The sequence below is a fragment of the Zootoca vivipara genome, chromosome 9 (assembly GCF_965207765.1).
Source record: "Zootoca vivipara chromosome 9, rZooViv2.hap1.1, whole genome shotgun sequence".
NCBI lineage: Eukaryota > Metazoa > Chordata > Lepidosauria > Squamata > Lacertidae > Zootoca > Zootoca vivipara.
Window position 1 is genome coordinate 39,838,367 of NC_142592.1, and position 15,277 is coordinate 39,853,643.

Here is a 15,277-nt window from a genome sequence, read left to right on the forward strand (position 1 = left end):
GCTCCGACTCCCTCCTCCCCCTCCGCGATAGGAAGGGACGAGGGGGAGCCAGGATCAGCCCGAAATCGGGCTGCTCCGACTCCCTCCTCCCCCTCCGCGATAGGAAGGGACGAGGGGGAGCCAGGATCAGCCCGAAATCGGGCTGCTCCGACTCCCTCCTCCCCCTCCACGATCGGAAGGGACGAGGGGGAGCCAGGATCAGCCTGAGATCGGGCTGCTCCGATCCCCTCCTCCCCCTCTGCAATCGCTGGGGCAGGTGGAGGGAAAGCCCCAGAGCCGCGCAAAGCGGTTGCCTGGCTTTCCCTCCGCCCGCCCCACAGCCAGCCGGCTAGAAGGGACGTCTCCCTTCTCCCTTGCTGGCTGTGGGGCGGAGGGAGGGAAAGCCAGCCAAACGCTTTGCGCGGCTCTGGTGCTTTCCCGCCGCCCGCCCCACAGCCAGCCAGGGAGAAGGGAGACGGCACCGGGCGGGCAGTGGGGCAGGCTGGCCAGTGCCCCTGCTTCTAGGGGGGGCAATTGTCCCCTCCTGCCCCCCTGCCTACGCCCATGCTTCTGCTTCCAGCATCCTCCCTGTCACCCTGGCAACCTCATTCAATAGCCTCCTGAAAATGACTCCGCTATCACTTACCTTTGTTCTTGGGTGGCATCTCTCTAAGACAATCTCCTGAGGAAGCTGGCTTAATTTCAAACCCCACATTTACTAATTCCAAAAATTTTGGGGAGAATCCGGCACACAGGAATTTTAGGGGATTATTTCCCCCTGCAAATCCATAACACTATGTATACCAGTGGAAATCCATGCTAAAATGCTGATAAATTTTCATGGAGATGTTTTGTTTTGCATTTAAAAATTCAAACTGATATGCAAATGTGACAAAGTAAACTTAAGATGGGGCAGGAATAAGAAACTGAGCAAAAGCAAAACCATAACTGACAGGTTTGTCTACCCCAACATGAAACGGAGTCGATAGCAACACATGATTAGTAAAAAGCAGGATAATATTAGTTGAATCAGCTATGAGGAACCATATCACCTTTAAACCAAATAAAAATTCTCAGATATATTTAAGGTTGTTTGGTCAGGAGTTAAACTATGACCTTGATAATATATATTGATCCATGTGAGATCAGAATGATGAGATGAGGACTTCAGCCCTTGGTGGTGTCATGACTGTGGAACCACTTCCTGTATGGAAATTTGCCAGGCTCTCTCTCATTCCATCTTTCAATGGATGGAAACCCTTTCTTAGTCTAGGTTTTCATCAGTAACCTGATGTTTTATGATGTCCTTGCTCAAGTTTCTGTACTGCTGCCTATTGAAATTTTATTAGTGATGTTTAACTACTAATGCCTCTCTATTGCTGTTCTCTTTTAAGGATGTATTGTTTTCAGGGCTGTGACAAATCTTTGAATGGTCTTTATTTCAACCATTTGAAGGAGATGAGAAGGAAAGAGATGTTCCTTCTTAAGATAAGATATCTTTATTGTCATTGTCCCCTTGCGAACAACGAAATTACTCAGTTGCTACATCCACTCAGATAAAGCATTCCGCATAATCCAAAATTACAAAACCTAATTAAAAACAGTAAATATAATACAAAATAACAAGTAAAATAAGATGACTTCAAAGTCCAGGCTTTCCATTTAAGGCCAAAATCGCTCTAGAGAAGAAACTGTTCCTGAGACGGCTCGTTCTTGCCTGCATTGTTCTGTATCTCCGTCCTGATGGCAGGAGCTCAAAGAAATGGTGACCAGGGTGCGTTGGATCTCTTAAAAATGCAAGCAGGGAGAGGGAGCTTCATTTTGATGGAAAGAGGTAGAAGGAGTCATGCAGACCATAGGGAAAGCCCCACCACACACTCACAGGTCTTTCTTGTGACCACAAAGATATGCAAGAGAGCACAGCTTTGAGAGCATTTGAGAGAGAGAAAAGTATGTGAAAATCAGCAAGGGGAGAAAATCAGCAAGGGGTCAGAATAACATTAATTGTTTCCTCTTATTGTAAGCCACTTTCCTTATTATTTTAATAGAAAAGCACAATATAAATAAGGAAATAAACATTGCTGTGTCAAAACCACTAATTGTTCCCTTTTATTGTAAGCCGCATTCCTTATTATTTGAAAAGAAAAGTGAAATATAAATAAGAAAAAAAACTGAGGGAGATCGAGGAAAATCACACAGCCCGTTCCCAGAAATTCAAAGTTCAAAGAGGAGCATATTGAGGGAAAGAAACAGTATATGGAACAAGGAAGAAAACAAATATGTGGAGGATTTGCTCACTCCTAGTCTACAACATTCTAGCCTGAAATACTATTTTTTTAAGGTCAGTTTGAAAGTTACCCTTTAGAAGGATGGTTAAGCACGTTAAAATGAAAAGCTCTCACTTGTCTGATTCATTTTGCTGACTCTCCTGGGAACGCTGGATCCTTTGTACTTAAGCAACATTGCATTTGCTGTCTTGGAAACATAAATGATTGCTGCCTTAACTGTGATGGATTACAGAGCTTCATATCTCTGTAGCAGCCTTCTCCATTTTAGAGCCCTCCAGGCATTTTGGACTACAACTCCCATCTGCCCCACACCCAGGCTGAGGGTGATGGGAATTGTAGTTCAAAATGCCTGGAGGGCATCTAGGTATGGGGTATCAAAACATAACAATGGAAGGATTAAGAGAAACAGCTCTAGCAGAGGTAACGGAGCCTGTGAAATTGCTGCAAGTGCATGGCTTTGAGGTTTTCCAGTTGTTGGGGAGATGGACAGTAGAGAGGAAAGGGAGGGCTTTTGCCTTCATGTCCTGCTTGTGACCTTCTGAGAAGGACCTGGTTGACCACAGCTGGGAGCAGGACCTTTGATCTGATCCAACAGACTTCTTGTGTATCTCCTTTTCCTGGAAAATGGATGGTAAGTTCTGGATGCAATATCCTTCAGCAGGGTGAGAAACCTTGGCATGATGTTACACAGTACTTGGATGAAGTATGTTCACCCACTGAATAGACTGACCATGTCCCAACAACACATAGTGTCCCTGTTCCTGAATACTGATGCATTAGCATGAACATCAGAGAATGTTGCACATATAGGCATAATTGCACATATAGGCATAATTAGGGTTCCAGAAAACCCAGATGAGGTCCAATTGAGGACCAATTGCATAGCCTTCTACATTACAGACGTTTTACATTCAAAGTGTGGACATTAGGATGAGAACATGGAAACCATGTCATGTCATGGTAGGGATTTACACTTTCCTTTCCAATGTGTGGACTTACATGTTGAAGGGAACTAATAAAAGCCTTGTTTCCCATCATTCAGATTGACGAGACAGCTGAGTTCTCTTTGAGACTCATAGCTTGAGAAATGTCACATTATTCCAATGTGTGAGCACCATTCAAATAAAAGAGAACAAGCTTTTTAGTAATAAAAAACACAATGTGAGCATGCCTCTGTGTGTGTCCCCTATATGAAGTGAAGGCACGCCTCAGAGTTTTCTGCAAGAGTTCAGGGGCATTAGCATACATTACATGGAGAGGCTCCTTGTAATGTGATAGTATGCCCCATTCCCACTGACCCACAGTAAAAATAAGCAGGGGACCACAGATGATGGTAAGCAAGACCAGAACCAATGGAGGATGCAGGCAAACCAATAGTGTGCAAAGCCAGACAAAAGTAGGTGAAGTATGCTATGCAGAATTGGATAATGTTGCGTGCTCTCTCTCTCTCCCTCCCTCCCCCACTTCCTCTTCCTCTTCCTCTGTCACACACTTCTCCCCTCCCTCCTTTTCTCTGTGCCACTTCATTTATGTGAGCAACATGGAATTAGACCAAGATCACATACACCCCATGAAATTAGACCAAGGTCACATATAGCCCACAGGTTCATAATCCTAGTTTTAAAGGATACACACTTCCATCAATGCAGTAGCTAGCAATTACTTACTGGACCTCAGACAGTTAGCAAGCATAACTCGGAATTCAAGATGCAGGGTAACAGGGAGCAAGAGAGAGCAAAGTCAGCAGCAGCAGGACCATGGATAGCTCCAAGGTAGACAATAAGTTGTTCCACCTTGCTTCCCAGAGAAGTTCAAGCTATCAAAGGGGTGGTGCTGTGGCTTGTAGCCATAAGCAAAACTTTGCTAATGGGTACTAAAATGTTGTTAACCATAAGTTACACAATGGTCAAAAAATCAAATCAGGTTGCCTAAAAGTTAATCCTTAACTCATATCCCCCTTCTTCTTCTTCTTTTTAAAGAAAGCTTTATTAGCCCTCTGCATAGTAAAGTGACTTACCGACCAATATTCTTGCCATCACTTTGGTGCCAGGAGTACCAAAGGGCTTTGTAATGGCAGTAATTTGCTGCATTCTTAGAAACGTATTCTAAGCTACTAATATTAGCAGACTTATATCTCTTTAAAAAAGTAAAAAAATAACCCCCCTACCCCAAATGCAGTAATTCAATTTTAGTTTTATAAATTAAAAATTGTTAGCATTATCCTGGGTTACCACTGGGCTACACCTGCATTGTTTGCAGTAATGCTCAAATGAAGTGTTTGCCTTAATTCACAGTTGAACCTCCAAGCATGTTAGTCATGATGTAAATCAGGTCTCCTTAACTGTGCTTTCCTTTCTACCACAAAGAACATTTTCTTCAGATGCCTGAAATAAATGGGACACCCGCTAATGTCGCTATTTTGTACACTGTTATTATTTCATTTAGATGGCAATATAGGAATGCCTAGCAGTTGGCATGAAATAATGTAATGAGAAATGACAAGCAAAGTGGCAAATGTGAAGGACACCAAAGGCCAGCAGAAACTAGAAAATAGAAAAATATATATAGATAAGTCTACTTAGTGATGAAAGAGATCATATTGGACAGTCTTCCAATCTTTCCAACAACTCAACCCCCAGTGTCTCTCATAGTTTTACCAATTTGTGCCTGGTTCTGGAATGAAAGCTGCATGTTTCAGGCACATATCCAGCATAATACATTTTAACCTTCCAATTGCTTACTAGCACTTATTTGATCTCATGCATAAGATTACATTCACTTACTAGCACTGGCAGGAGAATGGTAGCAATGATAACATCAAGCCACAAATAGCTCCCATCAGTGCCTTTCTAACACATAAGGATGTGTATAGATTTCAAGCAGGCCAAAAGCTTGAAACTAGCTGAACGCAAGTGACATATTAGAATCAGGATGGGGAAGCTGTGGCCCTCCAGATGTTGTTGAGCTCCAACTCCTATCATTTCCTCATTTCCAACCATCAGCCACACTGGCTGGGGCTGATGGGAGTTGGAATCCACAACATCTGGAAGGCCACAGCTTCCCCAGCCCTGTTTTAGAATTTAAAATTCCCCCACATCATCCTGGAAAGAGACCATCCAGGAGGAAGATTGCTACCAAATGAAACACAAGATGTTATGCTCACTGCCAGCTGAACAGAAGCAAAAAGGGAGAGCCATATGCCCAAACTGGTACTGGCCTAGAACAGCCAAGTACACTCCTCCACAGAGTCCCTGGCATTTTATGCAATACTTTGAAATATGGCAGCCATGTCATATATCTATTAAGATGAAGAGGGGTCTTTTGGAAGTGAACACTCATGTAACTCCCAATATGCCCAGGGACTGAATTAGCAAGAAACCTGATACGTAGTTTGTTACTTAGAAAACTTCAGAATGTTCATTTTAGCAGAAAAGGTCCTATTTCCTTTTAGGGGGCATTTCTCATGCACACTTCCCCCCTTTTTGGGCAGGATCCACAAAATGTCATTGTCACCAAAATGCCATCCAGTATTCCCCCACCCCACAAATTTAATTTGGATTTACCATTTTTGGATAAAATCCTACTAGAACACAAAACCCCCACTGCTGACCACAACCATCTTGCAACAACCCAACAACCCATTTATAGCTCGTCTAGAAATACCTTTTAAAAAGTAGCAGGGTGGGGGATGATGAATGGTCTACTTTCAGTTCCATCTTCTGTGCATATAGTTATGCAGAGAATAGGGGAAGGCCTAAACCATACGTCAAGTGTCTGATTCCCCACCCCCACCCCCATGGAAAATGAAAGCAAAACAGAAAACCAAGAAAGGAGAGGAGAAAACTGTTTTGAAATTGGTTCCAAAAAGAGTGTGCCATGCTTGCCTTTAAAAATAAATAAAATCAAGGGAATGTTACTTTCAGGAAGTAAATTAGGAAATCAGCTTTTGCAAGAAGCCCAGTGATGCCAAGCTTGGATGTGGATAAGAATACCCGGTCACAAAAACTCAAAGAAAACAAGAAAAAGAAATTTTCACCTAGCCCAGACTGTTTCTTGAGTTATTACCTTTCGAATTAAAAGATAAGCAGAAGCAAATACAAGCATACCCCAAACCAGAATCTCTTGATTATGTCCTTTCCCTGTGTGTGCTATGAAAACCCCACAAAAAAAGAAAGCAGAATTTCAACATTGTTCTCTTTGGTTAAATTATGCCTCAGTTACACCTATTCCCATCAAAGAAAAGAGTGAATTCCTCCAGGGAAAGAAGATTCCAGCTTAGAAGGCTGATGAGTCTCACCTCTGCAAGCGACAGAAAATCACACAGTAGTGTCTTATAAAAGACAGGGGGATTACACTTCACTAAACAAATTTAACAAACAATAGAAAAGCCAGGTGACTGCCACAGAGAGGGTGAAGGCACACAAACAATAGCCTGTGGACTCGGCTGCACAAATATGAGCTGCCTTATAGTCAATTATGCAGCATGTAAATCTTGACACGACACAAAAATGAGCCTCTTGCCTATGAACCCAACCATGCAGGTCACAAAGGAAGACAGGAGAAATTATATCTTAAATTCCCCAGAATTAATTAGAAGCAAATTCCCCAGATACAACAGCCCTGGGATTTGAGCATCAGCATCTAGCAGCTACTGGAATAAATTCCGGGGAATAAAAAAAGTTAGATGCATCAGGGCAATGTTACTGTCGGTGTCAGAGGCTCCAGCCTTAACCATCATTTTGAAGTGGATGGGAAATATGTCACTCTCCATATATGTTGCTGGGATACAATCCCCTTCCAGTACCTGACCATTTCCTGTGCCAACCACCTCTCCTCCTCCTCTGGCTGTGACAAAGTAGGGCAATACCAGGAGAAGATGGGGGAGAGAAAAGGGCTGTTGTTCAAGCCATACCATGTCTGCATCCCATAAGAAGATGGAGAACAGGAGGAGGTAGCAGACATTCAAATGGAGCCCTTCAGAACTTGAAAGCTTGCACACTAGTTTGGGAGATTTGGGTGGTCTAATAAAGGTAGCACTCAAATGAATATTTTGGAAGTTCTCAAGTTGCCCTGGTCCCAAGTCAGTACAGTCTATATGACAAGCATTGGCTCTCTGAGGTCCTAGGCAGGAATCCTTCCCATGATCCTTTTAACTAGGTTTAAACTGACTTGAACCTGAGCATATTTCAGGAGCCCCCATGTGCCAAGTATGCAGGACCACTAGCTATGGGGCCTCCCCATGTTGCCCATTAGATGACAGGATATTACGCACCATGTTTTTACAAAACGTTGGGGGTGTTACTGATAAACTTCTGCCGACTTGTAACAAGGATTGTCCACTTTTATTAAGCTAACATTATTTACTCAATGTATTTCATATTCTAGTTTCCTTTTATATTAGAATATTATTTGCTTATTCTAATCCCCCTTCAACACATTTTCTCTCTTCTGTGTCATTAATGCTTAGATAACAGTTTCTTAGGTACACAATGCCTGTCATTTGTTTCTGTTGACCCACATTACAATTTTGCCACAAGGAGCAGTACAAACTGCTCTGCAACTACCCTCACTAATGTAGAACTCACACCTCCCCAGAAGAGGAAATCTACAGTGGAAAGGAACCTAGAAATGTACATAACTGATGCTCTCTGCAACACTGAGAGATGGGAATTTGTTCTTAGAGGACTCAAGACCAAACTCTCCAATCTCTAGAGAACAAGTTCAAATAGAATAGAATGGATTCTTTCAATGTGGTGTGTTTTCCAAATGTTTCTCCTTCCAGCTTTCTTATGCTATTATTAGTTTGATTTGAAACACATGCGTTTTCTAATATCCACTCAGGCAAGGTCTGAATGGTACTGAGGATGCAGGAATACTACATAACCTCATTTTAAAAAGTATTTTATTTTATCTGTCAGAATTTGTAAAACTTAATTCCTTTGTGTAAGGACAAACTATTTGTGGTCCAATTAACATAAACTGGTATCACAAATGGACTTTGAATTTTTTGTTTTGTTTTGCATTTTCTGCACCTACAATATCAAAAGTTGGAAAAGAACACAAACATGTTGGATAAAAAGTACATTTGAATATTATTATTATTATTATTATTATTATTATTATTATTATTATTATTATTATTTAAAATCCTTTTTTAAATTAAAAATGGTAATTTCTACTTCTTATTCCTCATAGGTGAAATATTCCAGTCTATAAAGCATTCATGGAGCCAGCTCATAAGTTACAGAGAAGAGGAAATGATTTAATATTTCTGTTTTTAAAATGTGGGGATTGTGTCTCTTCTCCAGCATCTATGAGAGCTAATGAATGAACTTTCCTGCAGCCTTTGGCTCAGAACAGAACCCTGCGCTGAGAAAAGACTGCATGGTATAGTGATTCCTGGAATGTGCTGGCTTAACCCTGCATATGAAATTCTCCCACATATTAAGAATTTCCTGCATGACTGGGGAAAAAATATCAGCTTAGCCTTCTCCCTAGCATGCTTTTTTCAAAATAAGTAGCCATGGAGGAGGAGAATTAGGAAAGCAGGGGATGGCTGATATTTTCCAAGGTGAGTGTATGCATGTGACAGCGAAGTGGGAAACTGCTTCTGTAAAATATTGTATTATATTTGAAGTCTCCTGAGGGACTTGCCTAGATATATGGGTAATAAATCTTGCACATAAAGAAGCAGACACTGAATCATGAGCAAGTTTGTTCCGATCAGCAAAGGGGCAGACTATTAACACCACTATATAAAATCAAACAAACCTCAAACTGTCAGGCTGTCTTCACACGTGGCTGTCCTGAATGCTTGTATGTAAACTCCAGCTTTGTTAAGATGTTTTAATGTGATGGAGTTTGCATTCTTTGATGAGTTTGGCATTAGTGAAGGGCAAACGAACAAAATTTAGAATGTTAAATGCACAATGCTAAAAAAAATAAGCCTATCTAATTCTCCGTTATTTTTCTCATACAAAACTAGCATTTCCAAAGTATGGTCCCGCCCCCTTGAAGCTAGCATATCCCTGTTACTGTCAATTTTTTTTCATAATGCGAGGTGCTCTGCATTTACAATGTTTCCTATTTATTTCAAGCTACCAGCTTGCACATCTTTCTGTTAAGCTGTAAGAGAACCAGTAGATGGAGCTGAAGAACATGGAGAATAACTTCTGCATTTAGAAGAATCACTGATCAAACCTGTTGGACCCTGGCAATGCTAATGTGTGTGTGTGTGTGTGTGTGTGTGTGTTTTGTGTGTGTGTTTTGTGTTTTGTTTTGAAAATCACTACATGCTATGATTGCTGTCATAGAATCATAGATTGGAGAGTTGGAAAGGGCCATGAGGGTCATTTAGCTATCCTAAACTTCAACAGTGTACCAATGTAAGGTCATCTGGCACCACACACACACACACACACACACACACACACACACACACACACACACAAGCTTGACTCTTAGTCTTTGAATTATTTCCATACAGACCTACATCCCCATCATGGATTCCTCTTCATGCCAGGTTTTACATTAAAGCCCTGTTCCCAAAGACTATTTGTTATATAATAGCCTCTGGCAAGATGCCGTTCAGAAAAGCTTAAATCAGCTGAAGGATAAATAGCAGAGCCCTGTGAGAAAAATGTTTTGAGAACTTCAGGAGGGTCCTAGATATGGAACATTTTCTTTCTTAGGCATCTGCCCCATCTCATATTAAAATAAAATTCCCATCCTGAATCTACTCATTCTTCATTGATTTCATTCTTCTTTTCTGTGTGGCGAAGGGAAATTCTATAATGGAAGAAATAGAGTTACTTGCAGAACCGTGGACCAATAACCCTTCCCCCCCCCAAAAAAAGGTAAAGGTAAAGGGGCCCCTGACCATCAGGTCCAGTCGTGTCCAACTCTGGGGTTACGGCGCTCATCTCGCTCTGTAGGCCAAGGGAGACGGCGTTTGTCCGCAGACAGCTTCCAGGTCATGTGGCCAGCATGACAAAGCTGCTTCTGGGGAACCAGAGCAGTGCATGGAAACGCTGTTTACCTTCCCGCCGGAGCGGTCCCTATTTATCTACTTGCACTTTGATGTGCTTTCGAACTGCTAGGTGGGCAGGAGCTGGGACCGAGCAATGGGAGCTCACCCCGTTGCAGGGATTTGAACCACCGACCTTCTGATCAGCAAGCCCTAGACTCTGTGGTTTAACCCACAGTGCCACCCCCCCACACAAAAAAACACCAAAAAACCCCAGCTGTATTCCATTGGAATTTCCCCCCTCTTTGCTGATCACAACACTCCATTCATCCTGGTAATCTCTTCTGGCTGATATGCAGGCAGTCATTAAGAGCACTGTACCTTCCCTCCAGTCCCCCGAAAAGAGACCTGGAACATCCTAGGGGAAGCCCCATCTGCTCCCAGTTCTGCACCATGTCATGTCATAATAATTCCTGAGCATGCCTCATTTAGTTTGATATGTACCAGATTGAGAAAGATCCCTTGGTGATAGCAAACATCTTGGATTGCTGGAACATACAGGCAAGATGAGCAGAAGTGTGAAGTGGACGTTAATAGGGACAGCATGCTGTGCTGCCAGACAGGTGTGCTCTGGGATCAGCATGGCTGAGTAAGAGGCAGAAGTAGGAGGAAGCAGACCAAAAAGATGGCCTGGCCGATACAGGCAATACAGTGTTAATTGGGTCATTTGGCCCAGATGCTTGACAGTTCTGTGAAGAAACTCAAACTCCATTCGGGTGCCAGAATTATGCATGCTCATTCAGCAATGCTCGAGAGGGCTGCAGCATTAGAAGCAAGATTGCAAAGTAGCCAGTGCAACTGCTGTGGCTTCCATGATAAATGCTGACACAGTTATTCATAGCAGCAGCTTTCTCTCTCTCACTATAGTCCACAGGCAAAGCAGGTACCATGCAAACTCAAAACAGGCTCAGCTCCCAACCCGTGGATCTGACAACCAACACTGTTCAATAATTGGTTGCAGGAATAAAAGCAGGCAGAAACAGGGATGTGATGCAGGGACAGAAGGCTAAGTGAGAGGAGCATTGTAAGAAAAGAGCTGAAGGAAAAAATAGATGTTGTTGCTTCGTGTGTCAGAAAGGTGACTGAGTCTTTGTGAGCAATCTGGGGGTGGAGGGAGCAACTGCCAAACAGGAGAATGTACACAATGGGAAAGAATGTGTGAGCCTGTGAGTTGGGTGGGGAGTGGAGATTTGAGGGAGGCTCAGAGTCTGAGATGAGAACACTAGAAGAACAAGGAGTCCACCTGATGTAGGAAGAATGACATGGAAGGAATATAAAAAGGAGGTAATGAGTCAAGAATATTAGAAGGGGACAATTGTCTTGGCTGCAATACTTGGATTTTTAATGCTTTGAAGCCCTAGGAAGGCCGGAGAGGAGAAAGGTCTCATTGTTGTTGTTTAGTCATTTAGTCATGTCCGACACTTCGTGACCCCATGAACCAGAGCACACCAGGCACTCCTGTCTTCCACTGCCTCCCGCAGTTTGGTCAGACTCATGTTGGTGGCTTCAAGAACACTATCCAACCACCTCGCCCTCTGTCGTCCCCTTCTCCTTGTGCCCTCAATCTTTCCCAGCATCAGGGTCTTTTCCAGGGAGTCTTCTCTTCTCATGAGGTAGCCAAAGTATTGGAGCCTCAGCTTCAGGATCTGTCCTTCCAGTGAGCACTCCGGGCTGATTTCCTTCGGAATGGATAGGTTTGATCTTCTTACAGTCCATGGGACTCTCAAGAGTCTCCTCCAGCACCATAATTCAAAAGCATCAATCCTTCGGTGATCAGCCTTCTTTATGGTCCAGCTCTCACTTCCATACATCACTACTGGGAAAACCATAGCTTTAACTATATGGACCTTTGTCGGCAAGGTGATGTCTCTGCTTTTTAAGATGCTGTCTAGGTTTGTCATTGCTTTTCTTCCAAGCAGCAGGCATCTTTAAATTTTGTGACTGCTGTCACCATCTGCAGTGATTATGGAACCCAAGAAAGTAAAATCTCTCACTGCCTCCATTTCTTCCCATTCTATTTGCCAGGAGGTTACGGGACCAGTGGCCATGATCTTGGTTTTTTTGATGCTGAGTTTCAGACCATATTTTGTGCTCTCCTCTTTCACCCTCATTAAAAGGTTCTTTAATTCCTCCTCACTTTCTGCCATCAAGGTTGTGTCATCTGCATATCTGAGGTTGTTGATATTTCAAGGTATCATAGTAAAAGGCTAACAGAGGACATGTGGGATATCCAGCCTTTTTCAACATGCTTAAGACTAACTAATGCATGAAAGGGTTAAGACAATAGGGAAGCTGTCCTGCCAGGCTTAGCTAGGTTACTCCCCCTCACCTTGGGAGGAAGGGTTATTAAGCTCTTTGTTCTCCCATTCCACCATGTGAACCCTACCAGTAAGGAGATCGGAGCTGGTTTCTCAGACTGCATGGCTTATGCAAGCCATCTTTGTGTTTCTATATACTTCTTTGGAACCTAAGTTTTGCTGCCTATGTTTTCTGACTGCTGTATGGAAAAGCACATGGATCTGACCTTTGAAGAGTTTGTAAGTAAACCATTTTTAACTTATCATGCATGTGGTCTCTTTGTATGCCAAAGGAAGAGGAGAACTCTGCAAGCAACCTAGGAGGGGATCTTTTAAGGGTTAACCACCTACATTCCCGTGCTTTACTTTGCTGCATATTTTGTGATTTTAAATCTCAGCTGGGGTTCTCTCACCAAAAAGTACTCACCCCAAACCTGGATCTTAGGCATGCCGGGAATTTACCTAATAATTTCTTTCCCAGCCAACAGGGGTTATGGGCCCAGAATGCTTAAGAGAAGATTGGAAATAATTGGGATAATGTGAGGGGTGGAAGGAAGTCAAGTCTATTGTTTCCCTCAGTCTACCATGGGAACGCCAGAATGCAAAGAGGTCTGAGCTAGTTCCTCCAAACTCAGACCACATGGCATTCTACAAATCCATTCTTACAGACAAGGGAACCTAAGTTTTGCTGCCTATGTTTTCTGACTGCTGAATGGAAAAGCACATGGATCTGACCAACTAGGGATGTAAGTGGCCACAAGACCATGGGCTCAACATTCTACCCCTGTCTCCAGCAACAGGGACAAATGAAATAGTGCCGTTGGTATCAGGACAGCAAGGCCATTTGCCTTTATTCATTACTGCAGCTATGTCATTTTTTTGGTGTTAGCATGGACCAATTCAGAAATTGTGACACTGTTTATGTGTGTTGCCAAGTGAACTGTCAGCATAAGCTCCTATGTGGCTGCAATCAGGCAGGTGAGGACAATGCTCAGTCACTCAGATGGACTTGTATATACCTCTACCTGGAAGAGCATTTATTTCTGAGCACCAGTGGCAGAAATGATTGCCATGGATGCTCCAGCTCCTCAAAGTTGTGTGGGGAAGAGCTTTAAAGTGGAGGTAGGAGGCAGGAGTCTCAGGTAGGAGGAGGTCCACAGCAGTGTGCTTTGCTAGCAAGACCCTGCTTTCCCCCTTAGTGCTATAGAGCACCAGCACATCTCAGGCTGAGGCAGAATATCCAAGGTGCATGATGTCTGTCATGAAGGTCATTATCCTAGGGGTGTCAGTATTTGTGTGTGGGGAGGAAGGGGCAGTGGGGATGGGAAAGAATACATGGCCCAGGCAGCTGCTACCATGAAGCACAGTGTCCTGCTATTTGAGGCACATGCAAGGGCTGGGGGAATCGGCCTGGTGGGGGTGTGAGCTCTGGAGCGCTGCATTTTCTCACCCTCAGGCTCCACGCAGCTGGCCCGGCCGTTTCCAGCTCAGCTCACTCTCTGGCATCACTTACTAATCTGTGACAAGTTCAGTATGTGCCCAGTGCTATGGAGTGAAGGAACTGACATTGACTCACCCAGGGCAGCGCGTTCACCCTAATGATTGTTCTACTTGCCGACAGTAGATGGCTCTCCACACAACTTGATGAAAACAGGCTCGGCACATTTACATTATCTTTAACTGCAACCTCCCTGATGTTGCACTTTCCATCCCCCTGCACACACACACACACACACACACACGCACACACACACGCACACAATCCCTCCCACTTGGATCTGTAATCCACCCCCATTTCCTATTCGCATCTCCCCCCTTTTCATTGCCATTTACCCTCTTTTCCACTCTGTCCCTGACACCTCTTTTACTACTTACCATTCTCCCCTGGATTATTTCTCCCATCTCAACGCTCACGCCTTTCCATCCCGTCTTCTTCCATCTTCGTGCTCTCTCTTATACTCTGGACATGCATTTGAAGATAGTCTTCCAGTGAGATATGACTAGGAAGCATTCTTAGTTGGCAGAATCAGCCTGTTCACATTCCTGAAAGTAAGAAAACCCTCAAATCTCACTGCCTTTTCCTTCCATTCCTTTTACTCACATTCTTCCTCTCCTCTAATGCTCGCTGATGCATCTATGCCTTGACCATCTTTAAATTATATTCCATTCCCTTCTGCCTCCTACTGAAAGTCTTTCAGCGACCACCATATCCGATTCTCTTCCTCTCTCCCTTACACACATACATCTGTGAAACTGCAATTCTCTTTGCAAAGAATTTACATTTTCAGCTCGTTGAGGCAGAGGGAGAGGTTTATGGGGAGGGGGGACTCCTGTGTCCACAGAACCATCTAAGGAATGTTTAGCAGAACCAAGCAAGATGTCAGAAAATCGTGGCAAGCTTTTGAGTCCTCCCAAAATTCTTTATCAGGCTATATGTGATACAAAGTGGGGGCATCTGTTTTTCCATGGTTTGCTGACTGGGAAGCATAGATGTGTTGGAATTTAGTGGCCCAAATGTTAGCTGCAAGTCTCTGTGGTTTCATTATTTTTGAAGAGAATGCAGAATCCAGAGTGCTTTATGGTTTTACCTCAAGCTTTCCACTTCTTTGAAGTGCAGCAAAGTTATTAGCTGGTATAGGAGTACTCCTGTGCAAATTCTACACAGTTTTTGAGAATTTTTTTTTTCA